Consider the following 26,106-nt stretch of genomic DNA (forward strand, 5'->3'; position numbering starts at 1 on the left):
GTCTAAGGGATATTGTCCTGATTAATCTTGGAATTTGTAGGGCCCAGATCTCTAGGATGGTGCCACCCTTGAGCTATTAGTCAGAAAATGAAAGGTATGAGGTACAAGGCAAGAGGCAGAACTCCTACTCAGCTTGTACTTCAGTTCTTGAATCCAGGTTCCTGCCCAGCTTCAGTTTAGGCCCTGATATTTCTCAGGAGCTAACTGGTAACTGCAAGTATATCATGGAGTGTAACCTGTCTTCCATAAGTTGCTTTTTATCAGTGTTTTGTCAGAGCAATCATAGGAAATTATAACACTTCCTAAAGTGAGCAACACTGATAAGTTACTTTTCTTCTGAGATGATGGCTTAGGTTAAGTCAACTCTAATCACATATTTCTTACCAGCATGCAGCTAAGTTTATGTTTGAGCAGTCCTGCACAAGATAGTCATATTTTATATGCAGATTGCATAGAATAGTTTTGCTTGTTTGTTTTCATGCTTGACCATACAAAAGAATATATTTGATTTGAAAAGAACCGCCCATAACAGAAGAATCATTAATAGTTATTAAGAGTGAAAAATGAATTTTGTTGCTTCATTTGGACATGCGCTTTGATACAGGCTTGGATTTTAGGCTTCCAGGAGCTTGGTAATAAGAAATTACCTATAAAAGGTAGGTTTCTAGTCCAAGCCAAGTTGAGTCCTGGGTGAGAATACTATTCATGTGTGTGACATCACTAATTCGTCCTTCCTGTGGACTTAATCCCTGGAAACTACTAGTTAAAATGTACCCTGCTTTCTTTCATTTTTTACTTTTTTGTTGCTTTTTATCCTTTTCAAAATATATGTCTGTTTTTGAATCTCTTTAAATTTATCATCATGCTCACAAGTAACTCTCCTTTTATTTTTCAATCCTTCTAATTATCTCTTGATAACAATCCCCCCTCACAAAACTTCAAAAATTAAAATTAAATTAAGTTTTAAAGGTAAATTAAAAATCAAACAAAAAATTAATCCTTTTAAAAAAATGCAGTCTGTGAGATGTGGTGTGCTCACTATGTCTCTATACTATGTCACAAATTATACCCTTTTGTCCAAACAGGTTTACTTGTAAATGTACATTGAAATAAGTCACTGGCCTGCTTCAAGCCCTCTGGATTTTGCTACACCATCAATACCGGAGCCTCCCATACATGCCTCTCCTTCTATATCCTGGTATCTTGCTGTAGCCTTTAAATCATTGTGATCCTTCACCTTTGAATCTGCAGGACTTCCCCCTTAAATGCTCCAGCAGCAGGATCTAGGCCCCCAACATATATGTAGCAGTTGTGCAGCTTAATCGATAGTTATTCCCTTTCAGGTTTCCGGGTAAAATCCCCCTGTCCCCTCTCCCTCCCCTTCTATATAGATGTTCCCCTACCCCATCCTCCCTCCATTATGGTCCTCCCCCCAACAGTCACGTTCACTGGGGGTTCAGTCTTAGCAGGACCAACGGCTTCCCCTTCCACTGGTGCTCTTACTAGGCTATTCATTGCTACCTATGAGGTTGGAGCCCAGGGTCAATCCATGTACAGTCTTTGGGTACTGGCTTAATCCCTGGAAGCTCTGGTTGGTTGGCATTGTTGTTCATATGGGGTCTCTAGCCCCTTCAAGCTCTTCCAGTCCTTTCTCTGATTCCTTCATTGGGAGTCCCCTTCTCAGTTCAGTGGTTTGCTGCTGGAATTCGCCTATGTATTTGCTGTATTCTGGCTGTGTGTCTCAGGAGAGATCTACATCCCAATCCTGTAAGCCTGCAGTTCTTTGCTCCATCCATCTTGTCCAATTGGGTGGCTGTATATGTATGGGCCACATGTGGGGCAGGCTCTGAATGGATGTTCTTTCTGCCTCTGTTCTAAACTTTGCCTCCGTATTCCTTCCCAAGGGTATTCTTGTTCCCCTTTTAAAGGAGTGAAGATTTCACATTTTGATCATCCATCTTGAGTTTCATGTGTTCTGTGCATCTAGGGTAATTCAAGCATTTGGGCTAATAGCCACTTATCAATCAGTGCATACCATTTGTGTGTTTGTGTGATTGGGTTACCTCACACAGGATGATATTTTCCATTTCCCTCCAGTTGCCTATGAATTTCATAAAGTCATTGCTTTTGATAGCTGAGTAATATTGCATTTTGTAGATGTACCACAATTTCTGTATCCATTCCTCTGTTGAAGGGCATATGGATTCTTTCCAGTTTTTGGCTATTATAAATAAGGCTGATATGAACATAGTGGAGCACGTGTCTTTTTTATATGTTGGGGCATCTTTTGGGTATATGACCAAGAGGAGTATAGCTGGGTCTTTAGGTAGTTCAATGTCCAATATTCTGAGGAACCTCCAGACTGATTTCCAGAATAGTTGTACCAGTCTGCAATCCCACCGACAATGGAGGAGTGTTCCTCGTTGTCCACATCCTCGCCAGCATTTGCTGTCACCTGAGTTTTTTATCTTAGTTATTCTCACTGGTGTGAGGTGAAATCTCAAGGTTGTTTTGATTTGCATTTCCCTTATGACTAAAGATGTTGAACATTTCTTTAGGTGTTTCTCAGCCATTCTGCATTCCTCATCTGTGAATTCTTTGTTTAGCTCTCAACCCCATTTTTTAATAGGGTTATTTGTCTCCCTGTGGTCTAACTTCTTGAGTTCTTTGTATATTTTGGATATAAGCCCTCTATCTGTTGTAGGATTGGTAAAGATCTTTTCCCAATCTGTTGGTTGCCGTTTTGTCCTAGCCACAGTGTCCTTTGCCTTACAGACGCTTTGCAGTTTTATGAGATCCCATTTGTCGATTCTGGGTCTTAGAACATAAGCCATTGGTGTTTTGTTCAGGAAATTTTCTCCAGTGCCCATGTGTTCGAGATGCTTCCTCACTTTTTCTTCTATAAGTTTGAGTGTATCTGGTTTGATTTGGAGGTCCTTGAGACCTGAGGAACTTAAAACTGCACCTGAATACATTAGTGGTAAAGCATTTGAAAGTATACAAAATAATATACACCACTTTGTCACGTACATACACACACACACAAATATGCATACACACATATGAAATATATATATGAAATGTACTTTTATATGACCATTAATTCACTTGATATGAATATTTAATAATATGACAGTCTAATTACTGTAAAACACAAGTAATATATACTCCAAAAATAGGGCAGGAATAAAAAAAAAAAAAACAAGCAAAACCTGGACAATCAGGATTTTTTAAAACTTCACTCTAGTCTTCTTTGACTACCATTATATGTGAAGCATACTGTTGGCCAAAATCAATATCTATGAAGAAAGAACAAAAGAAAGACTGAAATGATTCACTTATTTTAAACTACATTAACCATCTTTCTTCCCAAATCTTCCTGAAACAGATCGATATATATTCTACTCCACTCCAGGAGAATGGAATCCTAGGGTTTCCTTTTACAGAAATGATCTTTCCAAAGTTTTCCTACTTCCTGCATTACAATGAGAATTCTGTTCCCAAAGGCAAAAGTCAGATCCCCTTACCTTTCTTGATACATCACTCCCAAACCATGTGTCATTTGTAGTCTGATCCCACAAAACATAAGAATCTATCCAGATAGATAACCTGTTAATGTCTAAATTATTCATGGATGAGTCTCTTATTATTACTATTACCAAATGAGATGCTTTAGAAGGATAAAGTTTGCCTGAGGAATCTTCAGTAGAAGTCTAAACAAAGAAAGGGGATAATTTTATTTTAGACCGTCTGAAAACTAATGTTAGTTACAAAACTAATTATGAAGAAAACAGGGCAAATGTTTTGTAGACCAACTCATAGTTTAACCAGAATTCAAAAGAAGTACAGCTAGAGTACTACAAAAATATTTTCTGCGAATCATTTTACTGTATAAAATCATGGGAACATTTTAAAAGTATGAATGATTTTCTATGTAATAGATATTTGACTGCTACCTACAGAAGCCAGAGGAAGCTGTTGGGATATTGGTATTAGAATGAATGAGATTGTTGCAGACTATGTGTGTTCTGTGTATGAAAACATCTAGTGTTATTAAACATCAATCCATCTTCTCAAGCACCATGGAGTGGAGACACGTTTAATATCTAATGTAGTATAAATCCATGTAACATTCTTGTGACACTCTAGAACATAAGGAGCAGAAAGCACTCTAGTGACCCTACACAATGCGATTATAAAAGCTTCGCTACAGCAAGACAGAGATGCATGGCACCTGGGTAGCAAGTGGAGCTCAATGCTCCTGTTACACACAAAATCATTCTCTGGAGTATTGCACAGAAAAAAGAATCAAAGAAGTCAAAGCTATACCTGACTTGACTGTTCGAGGCAGTTATATTTGAGAAAGAAGTATTCATAATAGCTTCATGTTGTAATCAATGACATATATTTAAGATGTGGTATATTCACAGTAACATGGTAATAATACTAGGATGCAAATAATCCACAGGTATTGTACACACCTCTTTCTTTTAATTTGTTTCACACAGGAACTAAACCAATACTCTAGGCTGACCTGCACACAAGGTGTTGCATAGGCTGTCTTCTAAACTGTGACAGTTATAAAGAAGAAGACACCAAGGTGTGATTACAGACATGGTTCAACATTCTAGTTTGAGAAATGAACATGTTTAAAAAGTGACAATACGTGTCTGTGCTAAGGAAACCTCTTGGCATGGGACATCACTCCAGCTTATAATACTGTAAACACAAGCCTATGTACCTTACAAAAACACTGCTTCTATATTGGTACAGTTCCGCAAGTGCTTTCTGTATCATTACCTTTGGATGGCATTAATTTTTCCATCCAGAGTTCCTTCATCTGGGACGCTAAGCCAATTCTCTTATAAGCCAGAAGTAAGTAAACTTCCTTCAATGTTTGCAATGAAGTCCTTTTTTTAAATGAAAATAAAAAAGTAATGGTCAATGTACATTTTAGAATGAACATGAAAAGCATTTTTGTTTAAAATTAGCAGTTTAGACCAGTGATTCTCAACTTGGGAGTCATAATCCATTAGGGGTTCACATATCATATATCTTCCACGTCAGATATTCTCTCCATTTTTCTTTATAATTCTTACAAATAGCAAAATTTTAATTGTGAGAAAGCAGCAAAATGATGTAATGGTTAGTAATCACCAAACCATAAGGAAATATATTAGTGTTACAGTATTAGGATGGCTGAGAATCATTGGTTGAAAGCATATAACATAAAAGACTCCCAAACTTCTATCTCCCCAGAATCTTGGATCAAATGTGGAACCTATATGCAGGATCTTGTGTTTTCTTCCCTAAGACTAGAAGCAATGAAGCAGTGTCCTAGTTGCTATGGCAATGAAATAAACCTATGGTCTGTTCAAATTGCCTCTCCTGACTTCTAGTCCACACTATGACTTGCAATCATAGATCTGCACTCCACTTCGCAGCCCAAAGCTCTCTCTGCCTTGAAAAACGCCAGATGCTATGTGGAATACCCAGACAGGAACCTATCATAACTGCCCTCTGAGAGGCTCCACCCAGCAGCTGACCTAAATAGGCTATGTAGAGCCACAGCCAATCATTGGATCTTATGGATCAATCAAGGACTTGTATGGAAGAAATGGGGGAGAGATTCCATGACCTCTAGGAGATAGGAATTCCACAGGAAGAGCTACAGAATCAACTAAGCACCACCACTGGGAGCTGAATTAACATCTAAAAATCCTGCAGAACCTGCAGCATGACCTACAGCACAATTTCTAGCAAATGTAAACTTAGTCTCCTTGTGGGTCCCCCAACATGTGGAACAGGGGCTATCTGTAAGCTGTTGACTGTGAAAATCTGTCCCCACCTGGCCTTAGGGGGATAAGATGTGCTAAACCTGAAGAGAGTTGATGTGCCTGGGTAGGAGGACAACCCAAGGGTCCCAATTCAGCTCAGGGAATGAGAGAGACTCTGTGAGGGCAGAATAGGTAGGGGGCAGCATACAAGACATAAAATGAACAAACAAAAAAAATGTAAAATGATGACGAGGATGATGATGATGATGGTTTAAAAATCCACCAAAACAATCAAACCAAAACCAAAGTCCTCTTCTTGGAATAGGCAACTATCAAAAAATGACAGCACCCAAAATTAACTCATCCTGACTGTATAATTGTTGAATCTGTACTTTAGGCTCACACAGCATAAACCTGTTGTATACACGCACTCCTTGCTTAGAGACCCAGCAGGAATAGTGGTGAAGCTTACTTATTTTCCATGTGAGAAGATCTCACAGTTTCATGTCTTTTTCTTAAAATTTGTAAATATTCAACTATTTAAATTTAGTTGTAAGCATCAGATTGTTTGAAGAACAGAAGCTGTCTTTTGCATGAAGCACAACAATGAACTTTGATGTTTGACTAAGGATAGCAAGCCATAAAATGGAAGAATCATAGGTGCCCTTGTACATGTAAATTGCTTTGAATACACACGGCTAACTTCAGTAAGGCCTTAAGTTTCTGGCAATCAGAATCAGACACACTTGGCAAGCTCAAAGGCCAAGGAAGGATCATTCAGTACCTTTGCCTAATGTTAGTAAGCATAGTTAATCCCAGAGCATTATTTTTACTATTTATGTCTGGGCCATAGCTCCACAGACTTCTGAAAGGTGAAATCAGATCATGGCCCAAGTAAAAATAAAACAATGATATTTGCTCTAGAGTCACTGCAGCTCCCTGGCAAGTTAGGAGTGTTAGTGTGTTAGACAAGTTAAAAGTAGGTTAGGCTAATACTTGAATATTTGACATGGAATTAGGATGGCAATATCTGGTGAAAGTGAGAGTGCTGGATTATTTTTTTGATTGAGAAGGAAAACGATTTCTTGTATATACAAGACAGAGGGTAATATTCAACATCGATAGCCTATTGTAGGTGAGTTTTGGACTTGTCAATTTGAACTGTTATTTGTGAAGGATATTTTTTGTTAAGTATTATTTAATACATTCATTTGATAAAGCACATTTTACCACCATTATAACTTGTTCAGCTATTAATTCACAGGGTATGTTCAGAGGTGAAATCAGTGGGAATATTTGTAATGACCAACTAAAGTCCATCTCATATATGAGGATGTTAACTTCCAACAGAAGCTCTTCACCTGTGTCTTTATGATGAATCTTTGGGTTTGTCAGACTTTTACCTGCCATGCCTCTTATCTAGAGGTCACGTGTCCATAGTTCTAGGAAACAGTCATCATCATGTAATCATAAGGACAGAAAGCACATATGCATCTCTAGAGGGATGATTAATGTTGGTGACATGAAAACCTTCCTTACCTTCAAGACAGATGCTATTACAAGCACGCATTCTTTAATCCATTCAATGAGTTGTTCACTGTCAATCCTCTCTCTGAGGCCCCAGTGTGAATTTTCAGGTAGAGTTTCGAATATGTGATCTGATTCTCGTCCTTTCCCTGCAATTATGGATAGCATGTCCTGTGTGGGATAAGGATGTAGTATTAGAGATCCACACCTGAAGCACAAATATGTCTTTTATTGTGAACCTGAGCAAGGATAGTTTTGGCTGCACAGCTATATCTGAGAGGAATAAAGTAGTCATTGAACTTTTTTCTGTTTTAGCTTCCAAATACATTTTCTTCGCTAATCCATTTTTTCCCAATTTGTAACATCATGGTTTTGCTGGACTTCTGTTCCCCAAAGCATTTTGGTGAATGGTCCTCTACTACTTTGTGTTTCCTTCTATCAATATCTTTCTCAAGCCTGGCATCTTAAGTAAATATTGGGACATTTCCCTTCCAGAGATAAACTCACTATTTTACTTACTGTTTGTCCTGGCCTGTATTATGAATCCTAACTTTTGTGTTTTGAAGAAATATTTTTTCACCATATTTCTGAGACTTTTATATCCTTATTCTGTGACTTCTTATTTTCAACTATGTCTACAGATGCTTTCACAAAAACCCAAGCATATTTCTATCATTCTTCCATAATTTACTCTGTAAACATGACTACTATGCATAGGTTTACACCACTTTAATTTGATTACACGAATACAAACAAGGTTACCAGAAAATTCTGCTCTAAAATACCTAAGAAATTGGCAGTAATGCTCATGTGACTGACAGGATGAATTTGTTCACAAACAGCATAAATTCCTATCACAGCTATAGTGCTAAAAGAGATGTTGGATACTAAATATATGTTTCCAAAGAAGTTTAATAACTCATTTAAAATAGATTAAGCCATATTATATGGCATTTAAATATAGTCCACTAGTATAAATGATGTTAATATATATAAAAAACAGTGTGCTCATCTAATTCCTTTATAATTTAAAAGAAAAGCCTACAGATATTTTTAAGTATTGATTAATTTCAGGGGCAATGATATTAACAGAGATTCCAGAGAAATGTGGAGTCATGAAGAAGCTGCAAGACTTTACAGTTGGGTAATTAGTGGGGCACTTCCATAGAATTATTTCCTCCAACATGCTGGTGGGTTCGAATCTTTGATGCAGTCAGTGCAAAACATGGGAATTGTATTTCTTCTCTTTTTCTTTCAATTACATTATTCAAAATACAGTAGAACTTATTTGTGTTTTAAAATGATCTTACTCTCATAGATCGGTTATCTAAACATTCCTCAGTTTGATTAAATAGCTTACTGAAAACAAAGGTGCTACAGAAAGCCAAAATGATACTCACATGTATTGGAGCAGGCAGCTTTCTGTCGACATAAATGCTTGTAAGATTTTTGCCAAATAAGCATTTCTTTCTTGGTGGTGTTGGATCAGAATATACTGGTGGCTTGGCATATATATATAGCCTTTCTGTTTCTCTGCATATAAGAAAGAAGGGAAATCATTTTTGAAACTGAACTCTCTTTAACCTTGTATATCCTTTGCATTTATCACACCAAATCAAAAAGAGATATGTGTTAAAGTACTAGAAGCATAGAAAACATCAAGTAGACACATAATAGTCAAAGGCTAACTGAACATAGAAATAAAAATACAAAAAGCTATGAATGAAAAAGACAAAGTCACACAATGTTAACTACATTAGACTAATACCTGAATTTTCAATGGATATTCTAAAATATAGTGGGCCTGCATCAACGTTCTCCATGCTTTCAAAGAATACAGATACTAGCCTAGACTTTATTACTGAGCAAAAGCATCATTTATATCAACAAAAGAGGAGAAACATTACATAGTTTAAGCACCACTAAGCCATTTCTCATCATCAATCTTTGTCTACAAAAGGCAAACAGCAGGCTGAAGATAACGTACATATACACAAGAGGACAGAAATGATAAATAACCCTGTAGTCATTCAAAAAAGAGGGGGAAATATGTTTCAACAAAAAAATTACAAAGACCAATAAATACTGCTCATTAATAACTCTAAGCATTAACTGTCTAACACCAATAATATATAGACTATCAGTTTGGGTCAGAAAGCAGGTTTCATCTATCTCCTGCATCCAAAAAATACACTTGTTTTAGATAAAATCGCATACTCGTGTTTACGATGCAATTGCCTATATTTCTTTGTCTAGGTTTCAGGGCCCATTTAGTTTTCCATGTTCATTGGTGTTGCCTTGTTCAGTTAATGTTTAGGAAGTGATGTTGGTGAGGCTTTACGGGTGAGGTCAAGGGAACATGGTAGAAGACTGGGAGGAAAGAAGTTTAAAAAAATCACTTCTACAATATTGTTTCTCCTAATAACATCAAGAGTGTTATAAATTTTATCAAGCTTTCAAAGGATAGAATCAAAATGTTACTACAGGATGATCTAGAATTTTTACTGTTTAAATCTCACTGATTCATGAACATGTGGGAATCTTTCCATTATCTGATATCTGTTCAATTTATAAGACATTTTGTTTTGTTTTGGGTTGAATTTTTTTCATTGTTTCTTTTGTTTTTGGCTTTGCCTTTTTAATCATAAAAGCCTTTTATTTCTCGGTTAGAATTTTCCCAAGAAACTTAATACTTTTAAAAGTTACTGTTAACGACATGTTTTCATTGATTTACTTTTCAGTAATTCAGTGATTTTTACAAAGAAGGAGTACTTACTTTGTGTGTTAATTTTGTATGCTTCTACTTTTGAAAGAATTTACAAGATATCTGATCATTCTTATGTTATATTTAGGCTCACTTATGTTTACTATCATATGATTTTCAGAAAGACATACTTTGAATTCTTCATTTCTAATATATGTCCCCTTGGTCACATGCAGTTTTAATATTATCTTAATTGTTTACATATGCTGTATGAAACAAGAGTAAATTGAGTATGACCAAAGATCAGCAAAGGAAGCCATTGGTACCATAATATTTCATAAATAACTTGATGAGGGGCAGCACACACTATAAGGAAATTCTAGGTGATAGAATCATTATCATCCTTGCAGACATAAGGCACTCACTGTTAAATATTCTTCAATTAACTCAATATCGTAAGCATTCTTATTGCTAGAAATTTCAACTTTTGATGTTTTAGACTATTGTCAATTAAAGCTAATTGTAGATGTGGAAAGAAGAAAATTAAAGTAATCAAAAAGAAGGAATTGTATATTTATATAACATTTATACCATATTACTTTAGGAAAATGAATTTATCTTGTCAGAGAGGAGTGAAAATGTGTGACTTGGACAAGTCAAAGGACCTGCACGGATGATCCTAAAGAGAAATAACAAGATACCAAATGTTGAACTTTAAAAGCATACTTAGGAATAACTTTTTTCTGAGAAACCAAATGAAAGACCCAGAACCATGTTCAATTCTATGGTAAAGAAAATACATTTAAGTCTAATCAAAGAACAGTTGTTTTGAATTGAGCTGTTAGTGTCACTTATTGAAACTATTCTGCTATCTTGCCATACTGGTTATCATCGTACTTTATAGGTATTACAGGTGGGTACAACTATCAATTGCTTCCCTAACGTGTCAACTTGCCTACTTTTTTTTCTACCTTAGAACTTTGACTTAAACCTAGAGTCTTCTAAGACATATCCAGGTAGATTGATGAGATTCCTTGTAAGATTAATTTGGCAACTGGCACTCAAGCCACCAACCTTGAGAGAAATCCAAGTGCTACCTGACAAATCCATATTTTGGGGGAAAGCCACAGGAAATACTTTAACAATTGGTAGAATTTCTCTCACCAGGATTGAAATCATGGCTGGAGCTAGAAATCTAGTCCGATTTATGTAACTAGTTTGGTCATAAACTTTAAAATTGATGACATTAATTTAATAAATTATCGACGTTTCTTAAAGCATTTACATATTAGTCTTATATGTACCAACAAGTGGGGCCATCATCCTACATCGAAGAAGCCTCTTTGTATAGAAAATGGAAACCATTACAAAAAACAAAAACTTGGACACAATGAAGAGATAATTGCATTATGAAAAATCCAGCACCAGTGAATACATGTACATTAGAGCTAAATGCTCTGTAGCTCAGGGACCATTGTAGAAAAGGGTTTACAAATACTGTAAGACCCAGCATACTTGAAAGTCTGTTTTGAAATTGCCTCTCATAAAAATAGGTGCAAAATCACAATAATAGCAACGTCAATGCAGTGTTAAAGCAATGGTCAAATTTTCACTTGTCAAAAGTTACAGGCAGCTAATTATGACTGACAGAATATTAATTTTTCCAGAAATGACCTGCATATGGATTGTCTAATACACACTGTATATCATGGAAACCATATTCACAAACAGAACAAAATGATCTCAAGTAATATTCATATTTGTAAAGATATAAACATATATATATAAATATGTACAAAACAATATTTAAATGAGTATGAAAGTGCAGTGACTGTGATGGACTTAAGGGAGAAAAGTCAGGCTACAGTGCTATAATTCAATTTTTGATAAAAATTTAAAATACTAGTAATAAATGAAAACATTGTAAACTTATAGTAATGGGAGTTCAGGAAAGACCAAGAACAGTAAATATGGAAATTATCAATTTCTTTACTAGAGGTTTTCTCTAAGATTTCCATTTCTCAAATTTGTATTACAGACACTTTTGAGATAGACAAACCATGAATAAAGAATATTTCATGTTGAGGCCTCAGGTGATGAAGAGAGATATAACAAATATGCTATATGCTTCTGTGCATTCATCAGTGTACGTAATGCATGCGTGTGTGTGTGTGTGTGTGTGTGTGTGTGTGTGTGTGTGTGTGTGTGTGTAAAGCACGTGCAGATCACATCACTGGTGATATATATTTAGAGCTTAATTAGAGCTTTGAGCTTATTAACATATGAGGAGCCTCTAGTATTGGTCTTTCTCTCTGTCTCTTTTTTTTCGGGGGGGGGTCTCTTTTCATCATTACTGAACTACATGTCAGAGATATCTGTCCAATAAGCTTCTGTTACTGTCTCTGCCTGCCATGATTATTCAGGTAGAAACTTCTCGTTTAGAGATGATTGTGCTACAATGCCTAGTTTTGTTTGCTTTTTAATGTATGTTTTGATGACCCAAATTCATGTTACAAAGTCTAAATCTCAATTGCTTTAGACACTGGATTATCTTTTCAGGTCATTTTTTATATTTTAAAACCATGATCCACCTCTAAGTTCATCATGTGTGATGATTTAATTTTGATTGTTAATGGAATTTTATTTATAACCTTCTATGGCACGTGATTCTATGCAGAATTCTGAGGGATTATTCAGTGTCATTAGCTTCTGGCCACACATTGGTAACTGAGGTGGGAAAACTAGTACTATAACTGGGCTGTAGAGGCAGAGACTGAAAATTTTTCCAAAGACTGTGTAGGACCATGAACAAGGCACATTGGAGTGTAAGCAATAACCCAATTTAATAACATTTGTTATAATAGCAAACAATATGAAATATGCAGCATAAAATAAGTACAATGAGTGAAAATTATTTGTAACTAATACGGTGAAATATAAAACTAACAAAGGATCTTGGAATAATTCTTCTAATATGATTAACTGGGAGGTAGAAGGGAACATTAAAATACGATGCCCTTAGACCTTCTTAATTCATCCAATACCACTTATATGTGGTAGCTGCTCTGTTTTGTCCTGCTAAATGAAACATAAAATGTCATCATCAGACAAATATTCTCAGATGATAGATTCACATCACTTAAAATAAGGGTAATATTTGGGTATATTTTCTTAACTCTATAGAAAGAATTAGTTCAGTTAAAAATGTATTTGAATTTGTGTGCTACCACCTGATAATCACGTGAGTTTAACCTCTTTATCATACCTCTCATAGGTTTTGTAGTGGATCCTGTGCAAGTATTTTTAACAATGATAAGATTTTGACAAATATTGTTTCTCATAGGAAATTAAACAAACACTAGTATTTTCGTGCTAGGAAACCAAAGCATGTTGACAGTGGTGCAGGGCTTAATCTTGCAGAATGTTTAATCAATTTTTTAATCAAATCATTGTTTCTAAATGATCTTATCAAAAATAATAATTTCATATGCAAGGAATTCTCTAACTTAAGGACCATGGGAAGAAAGGGGGGAAAGTATAGCAGACAATATTGGTGGATTCTCTAAATAAAGAATGTGTCATACATACCTGAATGAATCCAGATGTATTTCAGTATATGAGTATATGTATATGTGTGTATATAAATATATATACATATATATATATGATGTTAAAAAACTTTTCCCATACTCTAATAATCATTTTGCGTCCCAAAGCTTCTCTGATATACACAAATTTATGACATCATGAAATGATTTGATCAAATGATTCCATTCATTTGATGAATAAATAAATCTTGTCTTACCTGTAGGACCTTCTTCTTGCAGTGCAGCATATGAAATATTAAATTTTTCATCAATATCATTGGTTTTCCAGTTGTGTCCAGCTATGACTTTTGTCATAATAGGAGATTTTCCAGAATATTTGATTGATTCTTTGTATGTCTTTAAGTCTTCAGTCCTTTTGTCAATGTGTTTACTAAATATATCATCATTTCCAAATATTTGACCATAGTTGTCAATCATGATATGTATAACAGACTTCCATAACACCACAAGGCAAAAACAAGATTGTCATTTCACATAGTTTACAAAATAAATTTAAAAATGAAAAGAAATACCAGGAGGAAAATTACAGATAAGAACCCATGAAATGAAGTCTCTGAAATGGAGACTCTAAGTCTTTTGCATCTTTACACAACTTGTTAAAATTTCATGCATATTGCAAAGAACAGAACTACTTAACCAAAGCAACATTTCAGAACTGATATGCTGAAAAAAATGTGAGTGTACCAAATTAATGACTGTTGTGTGTTAATTTTTTTGTGTGCGGGTGGGGGTAGCTGTTTATTGTGATGTTTTGAATGGGATGACTCTCTAGTTCTAGGCATCGCAATACCCTCTCATTGACAATTTTCTGGTGCCTTGGTCTGCCTGGTAAACAGTGCCACTGCTTAGAATTTGTAGTTACAAAAGGTAGGTGCCCATTTTCAATGTACTTTCTCTGCTACATTTTTGCTTCCCAAGATAAGAACCATCAGGTCTCAGCTTCCTGTTTGTTTTTTCTTGTTTTCTACAGTCGTGCTCCTCTGTCATGACACCAAAGTGCTATACTCGCTCAGCATTTGTAGGTCCCAAATAACCACCTACTTCAATACGTTTCCCTGGTCATGTTGTTTTATTTTTTATTGTTTATTTCATTCATTTACATTTCAAACGTTATCCTCCTTCACAGATCCCTTCCACAAATCCTACATCTCCTCCCCTGCCTCTATTGCAGTTTTCTCTCACTTGACCACACACTCCTGCCTCAACAACCTAGCATTTCCCTACCCTAGGCCATCAAGCCCCTCAGGACTAAGCAGCTCCCCTCCTAGTGATGCCAAATAAGACAATCCTCTGCTACATATCCAGCTGGAGCCATGGTTCCCCCATGTGCACTCTTTGCTTGGTCTTTTAAATCCTGATGTTTTATTAAGGCAATAGAAATGTGACTGAAAGAAGTTGGTGAGAAGAGGGAGTCTTAATTGAGAAAATGCCTCCATCAGATGGACCTATTGTATAGTGAAGCCTAAGGGATATTGTCCTGATTAACCTTGGAATTTGTAGGGCCCAGATCTCCAGGATGGTGCCATCCTTGAGTTATTGGTCAGAAAAAGAAAGATATGAGATACAAGGCAGGAGGCAGTGCTCCTACTAGGCTTCTGCCTCACTTCTTGCCTCCCTGTTTTATTTTTGGCTTTGACATTTCTCAGTATTTAACTGGTAACTGCAAGTATATTGTGGAGTGTAACCTGTCTTCCATTAGTTGCTTTTCATCAGTGTTTTGTCACAGCAATTGTAGAAAATTATGGCACTTCCTAAATTGAACAATACTGGTAAGTTACTTTTCTCCTGAGATGATGACTTAGGTTAAGCAAACTCTATTCATCACATATGTTTCTTCTCAGCATGCACCTAAGTTTATTTTTGAGCAGTCCTGCACAGGATAGTCTTATTTTATATGCAGATTGTACAGGATAGTTTTGCTTCTTTGTTTTCATACCTGACCATACAAAAGAATATATTTGAAAAGAACTGTCCATAAAGGAAGAATCTTTAATAGTTATTAAAAGTAAAAATATATTTTATTGTTTCATTTGGACTAAACATGCAGTTTGATATAGTCTTGGATTTTAGGTTTCCAGTACCTTGGTAATTAGAAATTAACTAAAAAAGCTATGTTTCTAGTTCAAGCCAAGTCCAGTCCTGAGCAAGAATCTTATTCAAGCTATCCCTTGGGCTATCAACCTCCATTGTGAGTAACATCATGATATCTTCTTTCCAGTGGACCTAATACCTGGGAGCTACTAGTTAACATGTACCTTGCTTTCTGTCATATTTATATTTTCTTTATTTTTTTCTTTTCAAAATATGTGTCCTTTATTAATTCTCTGAAATTTCTAATCAAGCTACCAAGTAACTCTCATTTCATTTTTCAATCCTTCCATATATCCCTTGGAAACAATCCCCCCTCACTAAATTTCAAAAATTAAAATTAAATAAAAATTTAAATTTAATTTAAAAAATCAAACTAAAATTTAAAAAAAATTAAAAATACAGTGTGTGAGATGTGTTGTGCCATAAGTGGTCACACATTATACCCTCTTGTCCAAACAGATTTTCTTGCAAATGTATAATGAAATAAGTCTGGTTTAAGCTCTCTGTGTTTTTCTATACTCTCAATACTGGAATCTCCTGGAGATGCCTCTCCTTCTATATCCTGGTATCTTGCTGTAGCCTTTAGTCATTGTGATCCTTCAGCTTTGAATCTGCAGGATCTCCCCCATCATATACTCCATCAGCAGGATCTAGGGCCCCTATATATATGTAGCAGATATGCAGCTTGATCTTCAGTTAGGTCCCCTACCAGTTCGTATGCAGAGTGGCCCTGACTCTGTAGTCTACAACTGGATTGCTTTCTTTTATCTGGGCTGCTTTGTATGGCTTCAGGAGAAGGTGATTCACTTATTCCTGTTGTGAATTGATGTATGAGAGTGGGTTGGTGTCAATGGAAGGTCTACACTACTGAGTTAAAGAAGAATGGAGGGAAGAACAGGTTGCAAAGATGGGACTTGGAGGCAGGGACTGCATTCAGGATATAAAGTAAATAAATTAGTGAAGAATATTGATGTATGTGTGTTTATAATAAAATTAACAGCTATAGTATACCTGAGGATCATAAAACTCTACCTGAAATAGGTTAGTGCTAAAATAATGGAAAGCATATAAAATAATATACACCAATTATTCATCATTACATATGTATATACATATACATATACAAATACATGCACATATACAAGTACACTTTACACGTATATGTACACACACAAACTCACACTCAGACACACACTCACACACACATATATGTATACACACCTACATATATATATGTATATATATGCAATATGCTTAAATATGACCAGCAATTCACATGATGTGAATATTCAGTAATATCATGGTCTCACCACTGTGAAACACAACTGTTCTATACTCCAAAAGTAGGGCTACAATGGAAAAAACAAACAAAACCTAGGTAATCTGGATCTTTTAAAATTTCACTCTAGTCTTCTTGGATTGCCATTATATGTACAGATTATTGTTGGCTAAAACATCAATATCTAAATCAATATCTAAGAAGAAAGAAGGAAAGAACAGTAGAAAGAAATGATTAACTTACTTTAAACTACATTAAAAAATCTTCCTTCCCAAATCTTCCTGAAATAGATCAATACATATTCTACTTCACTCCATAAGAATGCAATCCTAGGGTTTCCTGTTAGAGAAATCGTCTTTGTAAAGTATTCCCAATTACTGAATGATAAAAATTAGACTTTTGTTCCCAAAGGCAAATTTCAGATCCCCTTACCTTTCTTAAGACGTGACTCCTACATAATGAATCTCTCGAAGTCTGACCCCACAGTACATGTGGAGAGCTATGCGCAGAGACAACCTGTAACTGTCTAAATTATTCATGGAAGAATCTTTTATTATTACTAATACACATATGAGATGTTTTAATAGTATAAAGTTTGGTTCTGGGATCTGTTGCAAAAGGCTAAACAAAGAAAAAGGAGAATTTTACGTTAGACCAACTTGAAAATAATGTAAGTTAGAAATCTAACTACAAAGAACAAATAGGGTAAATGTTTTGTAGACCAACTCATAGTATAATCAGAATTCAAAAGAAGTAAGAATATATACCTAGAGTATTACATAAAATATTTTCTGCAAATCACTTTTCTGTACAGAATCATGGAAAAAACATTTTTCAAATTATTTAGGAATTTCAGTGTAGTAGATGTATGACTGCTACCTACGGAAGCCAGAGGAACATGTCAGGATCCCTGGTAACAGAATGAGTGAATATTGTTGCAAACCATGTATGTTCTGTGTGTGAAAACATTCAGTGTTATCAAACAGCAAACCATCTTTCTTGCCACCATGGGGACACATTTAATATTTAATGTATTATGAATCGATGACACACCCTTATAACAATCTAGAACATAAGGAGCAAAATCACACTCATGACTCTACTCAATGCCCTGGTATTAGAATGAATGAAGATTTTTGAAGACCATGTGTGTTCTGTGTATGAAAACATCCAGTGTTATTAAACAGCAAACTATCTTTCCATCCATCATGGAGTGGAGACACATTTAATATCTAATGTAGTATGAATCCATGTAACACTCTTGTGACACTCTAGAACATAAGGAGCAGAAAGCGCATTAGTGACCCTACAAAATGCAATTATAAAAGCTTCGCTACAGCAAGACAGAGATGCAGGGATCCTGGGTTGCAATGGAAGCTCAAAGCTCTGGTTAAGTATGAAATCATTCTATGTATCACACAGAAAAATGATACAAAAAAGTCAAAGCTATACCTGATCTAGACTTCTCTAGGTAGTTATAGTTGAGAAAGAAGAATTCAGTAAGAGATTCCTGTTCTAATCAATGACATATATTGACCATGTGAAATATTCACAATACCGTGGTAACAATTCTAGGATGCAAGTAACCCACAGGTATTATCCACACTTACTTCTTTTAATTTGTCTCACACAGGAACTAAACCAATACTCTAAACTGACCTGAACAGGAGGTGTTACATAGACTGTCTTCTAAATCATGACATTTATAAGGTAAGATTACAGACATGGTTCAACACGCTAGCTTGAGAAATGGGAATGTTTAAAAAGTGACAATACATGTCTGACCTAAGGAAACCTCTTGGCATAGAACATCATTCCAGCTTATAATCCTATAAACACAAGCCTATGTACCTTACAAAAGCATTGCTTCTATATTGGTGCAGTTCCCCAAGTGTTTACTGTATCATTACCTTTGAATGGCATTAATTTTTCCAGCCAGAGTTCCTTCATCTGGGATGCTAAGCCAATTTTCATAAAAATCCAAGGTTAGTAAGCTTCCATCGATGGTAATAATAAAATCCTTTTTTTATTGAAAATAAAACAAAAATAGAAATGGTCAATGTACATTGTAGAAAGTACTTGAAAACCTTTTTTGTTTAAAATTAGCAGTTTAGACCAGTGATTCTCAACTTGTGGGTCATAATCATTACGGGGTCACATATATTTTCCATATCAGATATTCCATCCATTTTTCTTTATAATCACATCAGGAGCAAACTTTGAATTATGAAGAGAAGCAAAATGAAGTAATGGTTGAGAGTCACAAAGCCATGAGACAATATATTAGTGTTACAGGATTAGGGAGGCTGAGAATCATTGGTTGAGAGTGTACTTCCCCAAAAGATTCCCCAACTGCCCTGGCTCCAGAATCTTGGCTCAAAAGTGGAACCTATATATGCAGCATCTTATTTTTTTCTTTCCTAAAACTAGAATCAATGAAGCAGAGTCCTAGTTGCTATAGCAATGAAGTAAACCTACTGTCTGTTCAAATTGCCTCTCCTGGCTTCTAGACTACACCATTCCTTGCAATCATAGATCTCCACTCCACTTCCCAGCTCAAAGCTCTCTCTGCCTAAAGGAAACCAGCTCCTACATGGAATATCCAGACAGGAACCTATCGTAAGTGCCCTCTGAGAGGCTCCATCCAGCAGCTGACTGGAATAGGATATGAAGAGCCATAGTCAGTCATTGGATTTTATGGATCAATCAGGGACTTGTAAGGAAGAAATGGGGGAAGGATTCCACACCCTAAAGGAGATAGGAACTCCATAGGAAGAGCTACAGAATCAACTACTCAGGACCACTAGGGGCTACCAAAGGCTGAATTACCATCTAAAAAGCCTACAGAAGCTGTACCATGACCTACTGCACATTTATAGCAAATGTAAAGCTTAGTCTCCACGTGTGTCCCCCAACATGTGGAGCAGGGCTATCTGCAAGCTCTTGACTTGAAACTTCTCCTCAACTGGCCTTAGGGAGGAAGATGGTCTAACCCTGAACAGAGTTGAGGTGCCAATGTAGTAGGATAAACCAGGGCTCCAAAACTGGCTCAGAGAAGGAAAAAGACTTTGTGAGGAGAGAATGGGGGGAGGGAGGTTGTCAGCATAAGAGACATAAAATTAACAAATAAATAAATGTAAAATAATAATAATAATGATTATAATATTGATGATGATAGTAACTAATAAAATAAATGAACAAAACAAAGAAACAAAGACCATAGTCCTCTTCTTGGAAATAGGCAACTGTCAAAAAATGGCAGCACCAGAAATTACCTGATCCTAATTGTATAATTTGGTGAATGTGTAGAGTACACACAGAGTAAAGCTGTAATATACATGTAGACCTCTACATACACACCACCTGGAATAGTGATGAAGTTTCTTTTTTCTTTTTATTATTAACTTGAGTATTTCTTTTTTTTTAAAGATTTATTTTATTTATTATATATAAGTACACTGTAGCTGTCTTCAGATACACCAGAAGAGGGCATCATATCTCTTTACAGACGGTTGTGGGCAACCATGTGGTTGCTGGGAATTGAACTCATGACCTCTGGAAGAGCAGTCGGGTGCTCTTAACTGCTGAGCCATCTCTCCAGCCCAATAGGGTATCTTTTTTTTCTTTTTTCTGTTTTTTCGGAGCTGGGGTGTGAACCCAGGGCCTTGCGCTTGCTAGGCAAGTGCTCTACCACTGAGCTAAATCCCCAACCCGAGTATTTCTTATATACATTTTGAGTGTTATTCCCTTTCCTGGTTTCCAGGCAAACATCCCCCTCCCCCCTCCCCTTCCTTATGGGTGTTCCCCTCCCAACCCTCCCCCCATTGCCGCCCTCCCCCCAACAGTCTAGTTCACTGGGCGTTCAATTTTAGCAGGACCCAGGGCTTCCCCTTCCACTGGTGCTCTTACTAGGATATTCATTGCTACCTATGAGGTCAGAGTCCAGGGTCAGTCCATGTGTAGTCTTTAGGTAGTGGCTTAGTCCCTGGAAGCTCTGGTTGCTTGGCATTGTTGTACATATGGGGTCTCGAGCCCCTTCAAGCTCTTCCAGTTCTTTCTCTGATTCCTTCAACGGGGGTCCTATTCTCAGTTCAGTGGTTTGCTGCTGGCATTCGCCTCTGTATTTGCTTTATTCTGGCTGTGTCTCTCAGGAGAGATCTACATCCAGCTCCTGTCGGTCTGCACTTCTTTGCTTCATCCATCTTGTCTAATTGGGTGGCTGTATATCTATGGGCCACATGTGGGGCAGGCTCTGAATGGGAGTGATGAAGTTTCTTATATGTTTTCCAAGTGAGAACATCTCAGTTTCATATCTTTTTCTTAAAATTGGTAAATATTCAACAATATAAATTAAGTTGTAAGCATCAGTTTGTTTAAAGAACAGAAACTGTCTTTGTTCATAAAATACCACAAATAACTTTCGTGTTGTACTAAGGGTAGCAAATCATAAAATTGGAAGAATCCCAGGTGCTCTTGTACCTGTAAATTTCTTTGAATGCACATGGCTACCTTCAGTCACTGATCTTAACTTTCTCCCCATGATGTGGTCCTAAGTTTCTGGCAATTTTAACCAGACACACTTGGCAAGCTCAAGAGCCAAGGAGGAATCATTGGGTACCTTTGCCCAATGTTACTAAACATAGTTAATCGCAGAACATTATGTTTTCTCTTGATGTCTGGGCCATAGGTCCAGAGTCTTCTGAGATTTGAAATCAGATCAAGGCCCAAACAGAAATAAAACAAGGATATTTGCTGTAGAGTCACTGCAGCTCCCTGACAAATTAAGAGTGCTAGACAGGTTAAATGTAGCTTAGGTTAATTCTTGACTACTTGACATGGAATTAGAATGTCAATATCCGGCAAAAGTGAAAATGTTGGATTGTTTTTTGATTGACAAGGAAAACAATATTGTTTATCTACTGGGCAGAGGGCAATATCAAACATTGACAGCCTATTGTGGGTCAGTGGTGGACTAGCCATTTTGAACTGTTATTTGTGAGGGATAATTTTTGGTCAGTATTATTTAAGACATGAATTTTGTAAAACACACTTTTATCACTATTACTACTTGTCCTGCTATTACTTTACAATATACAGCCCGAGGTGAATCAATAGGAATATATGTAATGCCAAACTAAAGCCGATCTGCTATATGATTATTTTACCTTCCAACAGAAGCTGTTCACCTGTGTCTTTGGGATGAATCTTGTGACATTCTAATCTTTGTCAGACTTTTACCTGCCATGCATCTTATCAAGAGATCATGAGTCCATGGTTCCAGGAAAGAGAGATGGTATAGCAAGCTCTCGTTCTTCATTCCAATTAATATATTGTTAGGTGTCTATCTTATCCCTCAGGGACCAGTGTGAATATTCAGATAAAGTGAAATTGCGGGTTAGTTTTTTGATTGGGAATGAAAACAATTCCATGTAGGGAGGGCAATATCCAACATCGAACACCAATTCTTTTTTTTTTCTCAAATGTCTGCTGAATTTATTTCCTTAATCAATAATGGTACTGGCAAAAATTAGTTAACCAACACTGAGACATTTGTAATGAAATTTTAAAAACCCATGATACCTTGATAGAAATTAGAGTTTACACAAACAAAAAGAATTCTTTGATATTGCCAGCAAATATAGAATGAGTGTCGCACATCTGACAGGTGCAGCAATGCATTTATACATTTTCATTTGACACCTGACCATGTTTCCAGTCTCCATAACACATTCTCTCCAGATTTAAAAAAATAGTATGCTGATTTCTATAACAAAGCTATTTTTTCATACAAAAATCAAATAATGGCCAACAAGTCACCACAGTGCAATAGGTAGAGGCTAATGAAAAATCACACAAAACAGGTGCTGAAATAAATACTAACTAGGAGTAGACTGGAGCCCTCCTGTGGGTTTGTTGCTCACTTTAGAGTGTGGGGTCTGTCTTCAGAGCCACAGGGGACCTCCCTGGGGCCACTGATCTGACAGTGAAATCCAGTTGCCTAAGAGTCAGGCCTCCCAGACCGCTGGGAGCAGTTGTCTGGGTTAGAGGCAAACACCAGGTCGGGTCAATTACAGTTATGCTTTCCTTCCTTCTGCTCAGTTCTGTCAGAGTCCTTAAGCAGCCCCTTGAGATGACATGGACAGGTGAAAGTTGTGCATGAGAGCATCTACATTGCTTTTCCTGGCAGAGGTGTGGGTATCCCAGCCCAAGCTAGCAACTGAAGTCACTGTGGAAGGTGACTTTCCTGGAAGGTCAGTGTGGAAAAGGACTCTGGTGTGAGAAGCGTCCTGTGCAACCTCAGGGCCACCTCTGAGAAGAGGCCCTTGCTGCTCCCTGGCAGTGAGTGGGTGACCTGCGCTGCCCAGGCTGGTGGCAGGCTGCATGATAACCTCCGTCTGCAAACAAACTGGGTTATCCTGACTCACACTGACAGACCCCCAGCTGGAAAAGCAAAGTAGTACACACAGGGCAGGTACAGGGAACCCCAGCGAGAGCCTTTTTGGCCAGTCAGAGAATATGAGGCAGCTCCCCATTGAACAATCTGCACCAAAAGGTGTGGAAGGCACAAGCAAGAGTGGCCAGGGACCCTGCAGGGCTGGTGACACCATGAGCGTCCACAAGGCAGGCGCAGAAGTGACCTGGTTTGGTTCCCAGCCTTTGATAAGAAAGAGATCCTGATTCTACTGTGATTTAAACAACAACAACAACAACAACAACAACAACAACAACAACAAAAGCAAAAAGGTTTTTGGTTTAAAAAGAAGCCATTCAAGGGTGAAAATACTTATTTTTATCAAAGACAATTAATTTTCAAATAAACTGACACTATCTGGAAATGCCTGTGTTCCCTGCAAGCCCTCCACCCCCGAGTGTCCACCGCTTCACCCTCCCAGGACCTGAGCCTGACACGGAGTCAGACGTGTGCAAGAGTGAGCGTCTCTGAGAGCCTTTACAGAACGCTGCCGGGCAGGACAGGCAGTGGACTCTCAGTTACAATATGATGCACAGGGCCGGGGCAGTTCAGATGCGTCTCCTTCGGGTCTTTGCTGGGCGAGGGTTTCACCTGCTCCTTGGCTGCTATCACCTCAAGGACACCTTCACAGGGCAGTCGCCTGTGCCCCCTCACCTCTCAGGCTCCTCCTCCTCCTCCTGGAGCTGTTGCTCAGACTTGGCTCGCTGCATCTGGAACAACTGGAGCTGCACTCAGAGCTCAACGATGGCCTCCCGTTCTTCACTGACTGCTTGGTTCAAGTGATTGATTGTTCTTTATTTCTAACTCTTCATTCTGCCTCTCTAAGTCTTCCAGAATGATCTGCAGCTCCTCCTCATACTTGCTTTCGCACTCGCTGTCAGAAGAGGGCTTCTCCGTCTCGCTGCAGCCATGCTGGTGACTGGATCTCCGAAATCTCAGCTCAGAGACAGTGGACCTTTTCTTTCTCCGAGGCGATCTGACTGTGCAGAAACTGCTCCATGGCCAGGACCTCCTCCTGCTCAGTCAGGATCTCATTCTCCTGGGCAGGGAGGATATTTATGACCTCCTCATTTTCATCCATTTCTTCTTTGGCAACATCCTCGTTCGAAAGGCTGGCTATCTCCTGGGAAATCTTGGTCTCACACTCTTGTCTTTTAGCTTCCCTCAGCTTTCTCTTGAGGGCAGTCAGAATCCTCTATACTTCCCATAATCTTTCTTCTTTAGATAAGTCCTATATTCCGCGCTGCAGATCTCGATGTAAACAGTTCAAAAGGAACTCCTGTCTCCTGATCTCTTCCTTGATGCCTGTCTGGATTTCTGGCAGTGTAGGAATTGTGGCCATGTTGGACCAACGCAGAGGTCTTGTTACTTGCTTCAGGACCACGGTGCTAAAGAGCTCTTGCACGTGTGTGAAAAGCACATACAGGACCCGATTGCTGATCTGGACAGCTGGGCTCAGCACTAGAGAGATGTTTTGGATGTTCATCTTGGTTTCTATCGCCTTTGCAATGATGTGGTCCATGTGCACAATGAGCCAGGAAAGCAGAAGATGGTTATACTCCGGCAGTTAGGGAACTCCTGCACTTTCTTTGTCTCTGTGGTCCTCTGCTGACAAGCCTCTTCAAATCGGAGCATAAGCTCTCTGGTAAGCAAATTCTCTGGAAGGTCTCGCAAATACTGCTTCAGCAAGCTGGCTACAGTGTTAGGTTCATATTCTTCCAAGTTTGGAGTCTCCTCTCGGTCACAGGCTGCTAATCTACCTTTGATTTGACTCCTGACCCTCGGTAGATGCCTTCACACTTCATGCCATGCTGCTCCATGTAGTCCACGCACTCTCAGAAGACAGCTGGCAGCCGGATGACGTCATACATCATGGTCCTCTCTACTGCGTCAGCCAAGGCAACGCCGAAAATGAGTCTGAGACTTGGGACGTCCGTCTGAGGCACCTCTGACTCCTGAGTTGGCTTCTTCTTTTTCTTCTTTTCCTTCCACTCTTTAACAACATTGGCTTCTGTCAAGTCTTTACATTTCTTTTCTTTATGTTTTTCCTATTTGTGCTTTTCCTCTTTATGCTTTTCTTCTTTGGGCTTTTCTTTGATTTTAAAATCCTTTTCCTTCTTTTTAGAGAAGCTGGGCTTTTTGAACACATGGATTCCCTTGGACCTCTTCATCTTGGAAGGACTTTCAACTTCATCTCCAGAGCTGTCTTCCGAGAAGACAGCTTAGCATTCAGTCCTTTTCTCCTTTTTCTTAAATTTTCCTTTTTCCTTTCCATGGTCTTTCTCATCATCTGACACGATATCAGGAGGCTCGTGGAGGATGTCATGGGGAGGTGAAGGCTCACCTGTCCGGTAAAATCCAGGAAATTTTGTAGGGCTGATCTCCTGAGCGCTGGGAGTCCGGGTCAGCCTGCCGCCTTGCTTGGCCTGGCAGTGTTCACTAGGGCTGCTGGTGGGGGGCAGGAAGGAGCTGAAGCCCTGAGGAGGAAGGGAAGTGGTCTTCTGTTACCGATCCATTCCACCAGTGCCTGCAGCCGAGGGTCATCTGCTCTGATGAAGCCGCTGCCTCCGGTGCTGTCCCCCTGGCCGGATGCAGGAACCCCATTCCCACCTTGCCCAGCCTTTGCCTGTTTACTGTTTCTTGATCAG

General features: G+C 37.9%; 3 pseudogenes across 2 annotated transcripts in view; 1 reads left to right on the plus strand and 2 right to left on the minus strand.

The window, feature by feature from the left end:
* The window catches only part of Nid2-ps16 (nidogen 2, pseudogene 15), a 1,080,338-nt pseudogene that overhangs the window by 654,784 nt on the left and 399,448 nt on the right, over window positions 1–26,106 (plus strand).
* On the minus strand, window positions 3,292–22,415 carry LOC147995355 (uncharacterized; annotated as a pseudogene). Its single transcript, XR_015685030.1, has 8 exons — window positions 22,270–22,415; window positions 18,897–19,010; window positions 17,419–17,607; window positions 13,814–14,048; window positions 8,705–8,835; window positions 7,317–7,475; window positions 4,801–4,910; window positions 3,292–3,713 (listed from the first exon to the last, which is right to left on the minus strand). The product of XR_015685030.1 is annotated as an uncharacterized LOC147995355, transcript variant X2 (transcript).
* Window positions 23,828–26,106, minus strand: part of LOC120101869 (uncharacterized) — a 35,202-nt pseudogene continuing 32,923 nt past the window's right edge.

Source organism: Rattus norvegicus, chromosome 3, assembly GCF_021556685.1.
Source record: "Rattus norvegicus strain SHRSP/BbbUtx chromosome 3, alternate assembly SHRSP_T2T, whole genome shotgun sequence".
In the NCBI taxonomy this organism is placed as follows: domain Eukaryota; kingdom Metazoa; phylum Chordata; class Mammalia; order Rodentia; family Muridae; genus Rattus; species Rattus norvegicus.